This window comes from Dipodomys spectabilis, unplaced genomic scaffold, assembly GCF_019054845.1.
Source record: "Dipodomys spectabilis isolate Male_0828 unplaced genomic scaffold, ASM1905484v1 ptg000017l, whole genome shotgun sequence".
NCBI classification, from domain to species: Eukaryota; Metazoa; Chordata; class Mammalia; order Rodentia; family Heteromyidae; genus Dipodomys; species Dipodomys spectabilis.
In genome coordinates this window covers 11,890,735-11,902,501 of record NW_024870694.1, presented here as the reverse complement: position 1 = coordinate 11,902,501, position 11,767 = coordinate 11,890,735, and the positions used below count along the sequence as shown (strand labels likewise).

Sequence of the window (11,767 nt, the reverse complement as noted above, 5' to 3'; positions counted from 1 at the left end):
GGCAAGGTTGGCACTCCACGTGGCTGGGAAAGAGAGAGGAAAGAGCTAGAGCAGAGAGAGAGCAGAGAGAGCTAGAAAAGAAGAGCAAGAGCAAGAGAGCTAGAAAAGAAGAGCAAGAGCAAGAGCTAGAAACGAACAGAGAGAGAAAAAAGAGAGTGTCTGGGCCTGGGCTAGGCCTTATGTAGGGTATGGGCGGGGAAAGGTGTGGCCACATCAAATTCAGATGTGACCTCAGCGGATGCAGATGTGATGTCTTCCAGGTGTCCCAGTTGCCTAGGTAACGCAGGTACTGGGTGGAGACTTTGCTGCGAGGAGGGTGGAGTCTGCTTGCCATCCAGGGGCGGACCTTACACTCTGGAGGCTGAGATCTGAGTACTGAGGTTCAAAGCCAGTCAGGACAGAGAAGTCTTTTGAGACTTTTTATCTCCAGTCAACCAGCAAAAAGCCAGAAGTGAAGGCGTGGCTCAAGTGATAGAGTGCTAGCTGTAAGTGAAAAAGCTCAGGGACAGCACCCAGTCCCTGAGCTCAAGCCCCAGTACTGGCACAAAGAAAGAGAGAGAAAGAAAAAAAAAGAGAAAAGAAAGAGGATAAAAAGAGAGAGAGAGAGAGAGAGTGCTCGCTTCGGCAGCACATCTACTAAAATTGGAACGATACAGAGAAGATTAGCATGGCCCCTGTGCAAGGATGACACGCAAATTCGTGAAGCGTTCCATATCTAAAAAGAGAGAGAGAGACAGAGACAGAGACAGAGAGAGAGAGAGAAGCAAGGCCATACAAGATGTATCCCAGGTAGAACCAGTATGTATTCTGATACACATCTGAGAGACACAGTTTCTGGGGTGCATTGTCTATGGCTAGTAATGGATTTGAAGCTCACTAGGAAGGGTAAGTAAAACCACAGCGGAGCTGAAAAAAAAAAAAGTAAAAGAAAATAGTCTTCATACCCTGGGTAAAGACAAAGCCCCAAGCCAGGTGCTAAGGGCTCAAGCCTGTAATCCTAATTACTCAGAAGTACTCAGATCTGAGGATCCTGGTTTGAAGTCAGTCCAGGCAGAAAAGTCCGTGAGACTCATATCTCTGATTAAGCAGCCCGAAGCCAAAAGTAGAGATATTGTTCAAGTGATAGAACATCAGCCTTGAGCAAAAAAGACAAGGCAAAGCATGAGCCCCTGAGTTCAAGCCACAATACTGGTGCATGCATGCACGTACACACACACAATCAGAGGGTTTGTCCTGAAGGCACACCATGGTCACATGCTGATCACCGCTACCACTGTCTGCTGTTTATAGGACAACTGGAGGCCAAGCATCTTTTCCTCTACCCCCTCCTGGGAGCTTTCCTGCCATTTTAGTTTTCACAGTGGGCAGGTGCAGCTGGGAACATTCCAACACAGCTTGAGCCAAAACACAAAGGCCAGCAGAGCCAGTGGACAAGTTGTGAAAAGGCTTGGTAAACAGGCTGGCTCAAGAAAGTTGCCCCAATAGGCAGGTTGCCTATGATGCAGTCTCCTCTTCCTGGAAGAAGAGAGGGCAGGTGTGGCCTTGTACCTACATAGCTCCTTGCTGCAGAGACTGGTAAAAAGGAAGGGATTTTCCTCCAGGAAAACTAGGTCCTGTGTTTCCATTGTGCAGCCTCTGTTAGTATCCAACTGCTTGTTAAGAGCAAATCTCAGCCTTCCTGCCTAGTATTTCTTTCTTTCTTTTTTGGTTGGTTGGGGGGCTTGAACTCTGGGCTTGGGCACCGTCCCTCAGCTCTTCAGCTCAAGGCCAGCACTCTACCACTTGAGCCACAGTGCCACTTCTGGTTTTCTGAGTGGTTTATTGGAGATAAGGGTTTCACAGATGTTCCTGCCTGGACTGGCTTTGAACCATGATCCTCATATCTCAGCCTCCTAAGTAGCTAGGATTACAGGCGTGAGCCACCAGCACCCGGCCCTGCCTAGTATTTCTTTCAGAACATATCTCAGCCTTCCTGCCTAACATTTCTTCATCTGGAGATCATATTCCTACATCTCTGGGGAATGAACACTTGGTCATTACAAAAAGGAAGAATGAGTAAATATTTATCAAATTCTAAAGTACTACAAGATGAAAGGCTTATGGGGCAAAAATAAAACAAGGTACTGTTTTGCTCACCTGTATCTCCCTGACATCCTCCTGTATCTGTGGCACTGCTTGGAAGCCCAGGAGGCTTGGAATTTGCTTGTGAGATGTGGAACATGCCTCTCTCCAGAGGGTTTATCACTATAATAAAGGACTTGGCCAGAGAACTCTGTAGTTCTCCTTGTTTAGTTTTTCATGAACTTGAGTCTAAAGGCTGGAAAAAAAAAGAGTAAGCTGATGACTGAAATACTAAAATAAAAACATAGATGCAAAAGGATAGGATACACTGAGCACTGGTGGCTCATGTCTATAATCCTAGCTACTCAGGAACCTAAACTCTGAGGATTGTGGTTTAAAGCCAGATCCGGCAGGAAAGTCTGCAAGCCCCTTATCTCCAGTTAACCACCAAAAAACCAGAAGTGGAGCTGTGAGTGCCAAAAGCTAAAGGACAGTGCTCAGGTCCTGTGTTCAAGCCCCAGTATTCACACACACACACACACACACACACACACACACACACACACACACACACACTCTCACACACACACACTCTCGCTCTAAGGGACTATGTTATTTTATATATATATATATATACATATATATATATGTATATATATAATATGTATGTAATAAGGGACTATGATATATATCTGACCAAAAATTTATATATATATATATATATATATATATATATATATATATATATATATATAAATTTTTGATCAGTCATGGGGCTTGAACTCTGGGCTTGGGTTCCATCTCTGAGCATTTCAGCTCAAGGATAGCACTCAACTACTTGAACCACATTGCCACTCCTAGTATTCTGGTGGTTAATTGCAGAAAAGAGTCTCATGGACTTTCCTGCCTGGGCTGGCTTTGAACTGTGATCCTCAGATCTCAGCCTCTTGAGTAGCTAGGATTACAGGTATGAGCCACCAGCACCCATATATATGTATGTATGTATGTATGTATGTATACATATATGTATATATACATATATATTATATATGTATATATACACATACATACATATATGTATATATATATTATATATATATATATATTTTTTTTTTTTAAGGTCGGTCCTGGGGCTTGAACTCTGGGCTTGGGCGCTATCCCTGTACTCTTCAGCTCAAGGCGAGCACTCTACGACTTGAGCCACAGTGCCACTTCCAGTTTTCTAATGGTTAATTGGAGATAAGAGTCTCATGGACTTTCCTGCTAGCTTTGAACCATTATCCTCAGGTGTTAGCCTCCTGAGTAGCTAGGATTACAGGCATGAGCCACCAGCGCTCAGCTGATATATATTTTATATTTTTATATATTTTATATTTTTATATATGTAAGTATAAAAGACTTTAATATGTATATATAACCTATATGTACATATGCATTCATGCCAAATTGCGGGTTTAGACGCAAGCCAGGTGGAACATAGGCTCTACCAAGCTCTTCAGGACAGCTCAGAAATTATTTCACCCAGAAGTTCTCACCCTGGTTAAACAAGAGATCCCCAAGATGAGCTTGGGGAAAAAAATACCATTTCCCTGCCTTACCCAGACCCATTGAATAGGAGTCTTAGGGTAGGGATCTTACCTGATTTGTTTTGTCTTGTTTTTTGAAGCAGACTCAACTGTGCATTCAGGACTGGAAATCACTTAACCCTCCTGGATTTACAGCTCAATCAATAAAGGCTGATGTGCAGGCATTGACTCAAACAGTTAATTTGCAGCAGGGTTAGGACTAGACCCCAAAGCCTGATGAATCCTAAACCTTGTAGTGTGCTGTTAAGGAATATATTTTAACTGCTTATGTGTTGAAGGCTAGATCTGCAGCTGATGGCACTACTGGGAGGTGGCAAAAACTTTAGGGGGTAGGTAGGACCTTAGTTGAGAAAGTAGGTGTCCTTGTATTTGGGACCTTGGACTCTTCCTTCTTCCACTTGCTTCCTCAACACTATGAGATGAGAAACTTTGTTCCACCATGTACTTTCTACCACAATGTCTAATACTGACTAGGACAAAGGACTCCTAATTCCCAACTAAATACTCATGTACAAAAAAACCAAAGGACTGGGGCTGGGAAGGTAGCTCAATGGTAGAGTGCTTGCCTTGTATGCATGAGGCCCTGAGTTTGATTCCTCAGCACCACATAAGCAGAAAAAGCCGGAAGTGGTACTGTGGCTCAAGTGGCAGAGCACTAGCCTTGAGCTGAAGAGCTGAGGAACAGGGCCCAGGCCCAGAGTTCAGGCCCCACGACCGACCAGAAACAAATAAACAAGGAACTGCTGATGTGGGTGTAGAAAGCCACATCCACCCAAAAAATCAGCAACCACATTGGGTCAGAGCTTTATGTCCTCCTTTGGCTTTTTCCCTCAAGTCTGGTATTCAACCACTTGGGCCACAACTCCACTTCTTTCTCTCTCTCTCCCTCTCTCTCTCTTTCTCTCTCTCTCTCATTTATTTATTTTTTGGTGTCAGTATTAAGGCTTGAATTCAGGGTCTGGGTGCTGTCCTTTAATTTTTGTCACTCAAGGCTAGTGCTCTGTCACTTGATCCATAGCTCTACTTCTGGGCTTTTGGATGGTTAATTGGTGATAAGTGTTTCACTGATTTCCCTGCCCAGGTCGGTCTTCAACTGCAATCCTTAGACTTTAGTTCCCTATAACTAGGATTACAGGTGTGACCTACTGTTACACAGCCACTTAGGAATTTTGGTGGTTAATTGGAGATAAGAATTTGGAGATAAGGGGCTGGGAAGGTGGCTCAGTGGTAGAGCGCTCCCCTTGCATGCCTGAGGCCCTGGGTTCGATTCCTCAGCACCACATAAGCAAAAAGAAAAAAGCCGAAAGTGGCGCTGTGGCTCAAGTGGTAGAGTGCTAGCCTTGAGCTGAAGAGCTGAGGGACAGCGCCCAGGCCCAGAGTTCAGGCCCCACGACCGGACCCAAAAAAAAAAAAAAGAATTTGGAGATAAGAGTCTCATGGACTTCCCTGCCTGGGCTGGCTTTGAACCTCAATTCTCATATTGAGTTGCTAGGATTATAGACATGAGCCATTGGACTGACTCTGACTATATTCTATGGATTTCAGAGCAAGGGAAAAAGCCAGAAAACAGTCTAAGCTCATTTTGCAAATTCAAGCCCGATGTCTAACTGGCACTTAGAAGAGCCACTCTTCTTTCTGCTCCATGTTAACCTTTCTCCTCTTCCAGGAAGGCCACCAGGAATAGGTAGCAGAGGGGTTGTTGTAAAATCCTGCTTTACTTTCTTTTCTAAAGAGATCCAAAGATCCTATAACAACAAAGAGAGTTGCTAGGTCAATAGCAGGTATGGGGTGTGGTTTCCAATGTATAATTTACTTGTTACAAGAGCACAGAAAAATCCCCTAGTTTTTGGAGCTTCCATTACCTTAATTTCAAGAAAGGGATCTAGAACCTACCCTGTCTAGCTTTAGCGGTACCAGCAAAAATTAATCTTACTGATTTAAAAGAGCTATGTAAACTGTAAAGAATGACTGAGTGAAGGTCTTGATTTGCTGGAAAATTAATGCTTGGATGGAAGTATACAGAAGGATTAACTTCAGGGAACTAGAATGTTTTGCCCAACTACTTGCCCAACTACTTAGGGGCTCTTTGTTTAGGTCTACAGCTACAGTGGGGCTTCCCTATCTCTCAGAATAGAGCAGTGAGCTCTCTGGAGCGTCCGGAAGAGAATTTTGACATAGACTAGGTCCCCCCATGGATGGCATATACATATATATATATATGGAAGGAAGGCAGGACAAAAACGTATGGACACTGGTTGGTTTTTTGTGTGTGGTTTTTTTCTTTCGTCAGCTGTGGGGCTTGAACTCAAGGCTTGGGCACTGTCCCTGAGCATTTTTACTCAAAGCTAGTGCTCTACCATTTTGAGCCACAGCTCTACTTCTGGTTTCCTGGTGGTTAATTGGAGATAAGAGTCTCATGGCCTTTCTTGTCCAGGCTGGCTTCAAACCACAGTCCTCAGATCTCAGCCTCCTAAATAGCTAATATTATAGGCGTGAGCCACCAGTACCTGGCAAACACTGGATTTTGTGGCAGAAGAGATGAAGGGCAAAGCCAAAGATTACTCTAGCCCTTTTGCTTTTATTTTATTTTATGTTTCTGCTTTGCTGGGGTAATCAAACTAGGTTTCTTCACATGCTAAGCAAGTGTTCTATTGCTGAGTCACACCCCAAGCCCAATCCTACCTCTTAATATAGTTGCTGTTAAATTTGTTTTTCTTTCCTTCTTTTCTTTCTTTCTCTCTCTCTTTCTTTCTTTCTTTCCTTCTTTCTTTCTTTCTTTCTTTCTTTCTTTCTTTCTTTCTTTCTTTCTTTCTTTCTTTCTTTCTTTCCTTCTTTCTCTCTGTCTGTCTGTCTTTCTGTCTTTCTTTCTTTATGCCAGTCCTGGGGCTTGAATTCATGGCTTGAGCACTGTCCCTGAGCTTCTTTTGCTCGAGGTTAGCACTCCACCACTTGAGCCAAAGTGTCGCTTCCAGCTTTTTCTGTTTATGTGGCACTGGGGAATCGAACCCAAGGCTTCATGCATGCTAAGCAAGCACTCTACCACTAAGCTACATTCCCAGCCCTGCTGTTACATTTCAACATGAATTATGGTGGAAACAAGCAGGTGATCATATATATTGCAGGCATCTTATATAAACCAACAACAAAATGATTCACTTTCACAAAACTTTTCTAGTGAATATGATTAGTGTTTCCAACTCTGCTGAGCATTGCTGCAGGTGGGATAGATCAAGCAATCACCTGCAGGATTATAATGGAAGAAAAAGACTGGATGGTGATTGAGGAGGCTCTGGAAGCATCTGGAGAGACAGAGAAGTGCTGGGAGAATAGGTTGAGCTGGAATTGGCAAGGAAATGGAAAGCTAGCACCTGTCATACTGGCTTCTGCTTATTGAACATTTACGATGCGAAAGCAGAGTACTAAATGCTTTGATACACTTACCTCATTTGCTCTTCTTGATTTGTACTTTTTTGGGGGGGTCCGGTCGTGGGGCCTGAACTCTGGGCCTGGGCGCTGCCCCTCAGCTCTTCAGTTCAAGGCGAGCGCTCTACCACTTGAGCCACAGCGCCACTTCCGGCTTTTCTCTTTTTGCTTATGTGGTGCTGAGGAATTGAACCCAGGGCCTCAGGCATGCAAGGCAAGCGCTCTACCACTGAGCCACCTTCCCAGCCCTTGATTTGTACTCTTATTCATTCTACATACAAAGAGAAAGGAGGTCAGATGATCATGAAGCTACAGCAGAGACAGGATTCAGACACGGGTCCTTGTGCTTCTGTAGCCCAGCATGGCTGGAGCTCCTCGCTTATGGACTGATACACTGGAAAAAGACAGAATAGGGGCAAGTTATAAAAAGTATTGATTAAGGATTTTTGAGGGGTCATGACTTAACATATAGGCTGAACCCAGGCTAGGGCATAGGGTATTTCCAGGAGAGGGAAGAATGTCATTGAAACTGTGAAAATTGGGAGAGAAGATTTGGGATTAGGTAGGAGGTAGAAGCCATGGTTCAGGCTCAGGGTTAAGTGAATCATAGCTTACCCTCAAGCTTAGCTGCCCAGAAATATGGCCTGTTGATCCACAGCTGCCAGGTTACTCTGAGCTTGCCAGGAAGGTAGACTTGCGGGGTGGAGGTTTGGCTCAAGTGGTAGAGCATCAGCTGTGGACAAGCTCTAAAGTACTGAAATTTAAGTAGCATTGACAAATATGTGTATGAGAGAGAGAAAGAGAGAGAGAGTAGAGAGAGCAAAGAGAGGGAGGAAGGGGGTTGGGGAGAGAGAACGTGAGTGATTTTGAAAACTGTAACTGGCTTTCAGCTTCTGATAACTTCATCACACACAACCCTATGTGATGCTATCCACTGACTATGCCCTGCCCAGGAAGAGCTCCACTCACCTTGACCACACTCTCTCCACTTTTCAAAAATTCCTGGAAGAGTTCTGGCTTTTGTCTGACCTTGAAACTGGCTTTTTAGACCCCAGGCCCTAAATGCAGGACTTCCAAGTTAGATCTGGTCATCCACCCTCATCTGCCAAATAAAGAGACACCAAAGGGCAAAGGAAAGTTTATAACATGGCAGCTATGGGAAAACGTGTGTCTTCAGGGATAGAGACTGACTTCTGGTTAAATAGGGAGAAATGGGGATAAAGATATGCACAGTTAAAACAGTCCCAAGTCCTAGATATGACATGCTTGACTATTATCTCAGTCTTAGTCTCTGGAGGAGTTCTTGGGAAGTTGTTAACACTTTATCATTGGAATGAGAACAGGACCAAGTTGTCTGGCCAATGATCTCCTGGGTGTTTTGTTTGCTTTTTTTTTTTTTTTAATATTTTAGCTTTTTAATTTAAGATGATAAAAAGAAAAAAGCATTGCCTGTTTGAGGCATAGTTTGTTTTGTACGTGGGATACTTATCCGTGAATCTTCTCTTTCTTAGAGCCCAAAATGATGGTAAAGTGACTGCAGCAGAGAATAGCTCAGATCCAAGTTGGGGGACTTTTAGTTAATTCACATGGCCCAACTAAAAGCATCTTCTAGGTTGCCTCTTGCAAATTCACTAATTCTGCCTCAGCCATCACTCACTAGGCAGAAGGGGATTGCTTAAGGGGCCGTGGATTGGGGCTGGTGGAGGTTTTCCCAAAGCAAAGCCAAGAATGTCTCAGCCACAACATGGCCCCAAAACTCTAGGGAATGCATTGAGCTCTGAAAAACATCAGGTCCACTTCTAGGTCTAGAAGGAATCTCCAATTTTGTGTTAGTGTTAGAGTGTGTATGCTGGTACTGGGACTTGAATTTAGAGCCAAAGCACTCTTAGCTTTTATGTTCAAGGCTGACACTCTTACCACTTGAGCCACAGCTCCACTTCTTACTTTTTAGTGGTTAATTGGAGATAAGAATCTCTTGGGCAGCGGAGGTGGCTCTTGCCTCTAATCCTAGCTACTAAGGAGGCTGAGATATGAGAATCACTGTTCCAAGCCAGCCCCGGCAGGAAAGTCCATGAGACCCTTATCTCCAATTAACCACTCAGAAAACCCAAGTGGCACTGTGGCTCAAGAGGTAGAACACTAGCCTTAAGCTGAAGAGCTAAGGGACAGCGCCCAGGCCCAGAGTTCAAAGCCCCATAACTGACAAAAAAAAAAAAACAAAAAAACCTCATGGGCTTTCCTGCCCAGGCTGGGTTTGAACTGCAGTCTTCCAGATCTCAGTATTTCCAACTCTTAATTCATTAATAGTTTAGTTGAGATACAGTAAGGAGTTGGCAGTTAAAATTTTAAGTCTGAAAAGCCACAAGCAGTTGTTTTAGACATCTCTCCAGGGTGCTGGCATGACTTAGGTCTGGACACAGTTCTCAACTGCCCCGCCCCCCTTTCTCCCTCCCCCCCCCCCCAAACACATTGTTCTCCAAACCCCTGGTGATGGAGCAGATACCCTGGAGGGATGAAATAAGGCCCACCCTGGCTTCCTTAGGCTGCACAGGACCTGCCTATGTGCTTTTCTTTAGGTTCAGGGAAGCCAAAATTAGCCTCCCTGTTGTTTCTTTTTCTCATGAGCCTCTAAATTGTATCTCAGGAAAGGATTATTGTGCTCTGGGGACTCTATCTTATCGTGGGGGGTGGAGGAGGCCAGGAGTGAAAGGAAAATGGTCTTTGACAGATTGGTTCAATTCAGACAATCACATGACTTTCCAGTAATTGCCCATCAGTTTTAGTAAAGCTATTGTTTCAGCTCCCAGATATTTGGCCAAATAGGAGACCAGAAGAGGCCTGGGAGTGGTTAGAGGTTTCATGAACTGGGGGTGTGGAGGGGTGGTGGGTTGGGCCCAAGGGGAGGGGGAGGGAGAAGGGTACCCTGGGTGGTCTCTTTGCATTTTGTTGGAAATAGTGAAGACCCTGAAGGGTCTGGTTTCTGACTTTGGCATTCTCAATCTCTATCATAATAATAATAATCATTATTATTGGTGCCAATCCTGGGGCTTGAACTCAAGGCCTAGACAAGGTCCCTGAGCTTTTTTGCTCAAGCTTAGCACTCTACCACTTGAGACATTCCTCCACTTCCAGCTTTTTGCTGGTTAATTGGAGATGAATCTGATAGGCTTTCCTGCCTGGGCTGGCTTGGAACCAGTAGGCTCAGATCTCAGCCTCCTGAGTAGCTAGGATAAGAGGAATGAGCCCACTAATGCCATCACTCACTTTGAAGGACTGAGAAGACCCTGCAAACAGGAGATGGCTGGGAACATTGACCACCTTCATGCTCAGGAGGTGGTACGTTCTATCTGAGGTGTGGGCTCTGGTGGCCCTGGCAGTTGAGCAGATTGCTTCTGTTCTTCCCTATTTCACAGCTGGCCAGAGTCCCTTGTTGGCCTCCCTGGGGAGATACAGAAATATTCTTATGTCGAAGAAAAGTAATCTGAAAAACAAAACCAGGCACACTGAGCCAGGGGACAAATGTGACCTGAGCTGCTGGGGTTAAAAAGGTTTCACACAGAGAATTCAAGGCATGACCAGGCATTTGCCCTTATGAAGCTCTTCAAGAATTCCTGAGAGAGTATGGGCTTTGGGCTGACCTCACTCAGCCTGGCTTAGTCATGGGATATTTGGGGAACAAGGGAGGGGGGCGGCTGCAGCACGTGAGAATGTGTGTTTATCAATAGGGAACATTTTTCCCCTGCACGCATGTGGTCATCTGTCTGATATGCCTTATGGGTGGAGGTGGGTAGAGGGGAAGGGAGTGTCCGGGTACCAGCGACAGAAAAGAGCCATGAGGTCATCAGAGCACAAGGCTTTCCTCACTGACCACTGGTAGCATTTGTCTTCTTGACTTGCATTCTCAGGGGCTTGCCTTCACTCCCACGGACCTTTCTGATATTGGGATTTCTGTTTTATGTATTTTTTCATCTATCTGAAAACAGATCCTGATAGTGATAGAAGTTTCAGAACAGCAAGCCTTTTCTTTCCCTTTCTTTGCTTTTTTGTCAGTCATGGGGCTTGAACTCAAGACCTGGGTGCTGTCCCTAAGCTCTTCTTGCTTAAGTTTAGTGCTCTATCACTTTGAGTTACAGCTCCTTTCCAGTTTGGGGGGGTGGTTAATTGGAAATAAAAGTCTCACAAGGACTTTTCTGCCCAGGCTGGTTTTGAACCACAATCCTCAGATCTCAGCTAGGATTACAGGTGTGAGCCACTGGGACCCAGTAGCATTTTCTTGATAGCATCTCCATTGCCTGGGATCTTATCTGATGCTGTCCCCTGACCCTACCCTAGTCTTTCAGCAACCAGCCTAGACTTAGCTGTACTCTTAGACCTCCACCCACCTTGGCCACACCTTCTCCTCCCCTGGTCCCATAATAGGGCACCCTGCTAGGATCTGGGGTTCTGCCACACTCCTCCTCCTCTCCCTCAAGCTCTGCCAAATTAGTGTCATTGGTGGCGAACTTTGACCTGAAAATCTGTGTTATAAGCCAGACACCTGGGGAGTGCCAGCCACTGATTTTGAGAACCACTGAGCTGCTGATGGCTAGGAACCTATTTCGCTTCAATATTCCAGGATTGCAGCGTTAGGAAGGTTGCAGCCCCAAATATACAGGCACACAGCCTGCCAGCATGCAAGTGAGTGTTAAAAACAATGA

The 11,767-nt window shown here is 44.9% G+C and overlaps 1 non-coding gene across 1 annotated transcript; it reads left to right on the top strand.

The window, feature by feature from the left end:
• Positions 1–612: 612 nt before the first annotated feature.
• On the top strand, positions 613–719 carry LOC122100078. The gene has a single exon (XR_006146095.1). It is a non-coding gene; the product is annotated as a U6 spliceosomal RNA (small nuclear RNA).
• The last annotated feature ends 11,048 nt before the right edge of the window (positions 720–11,767 follow it).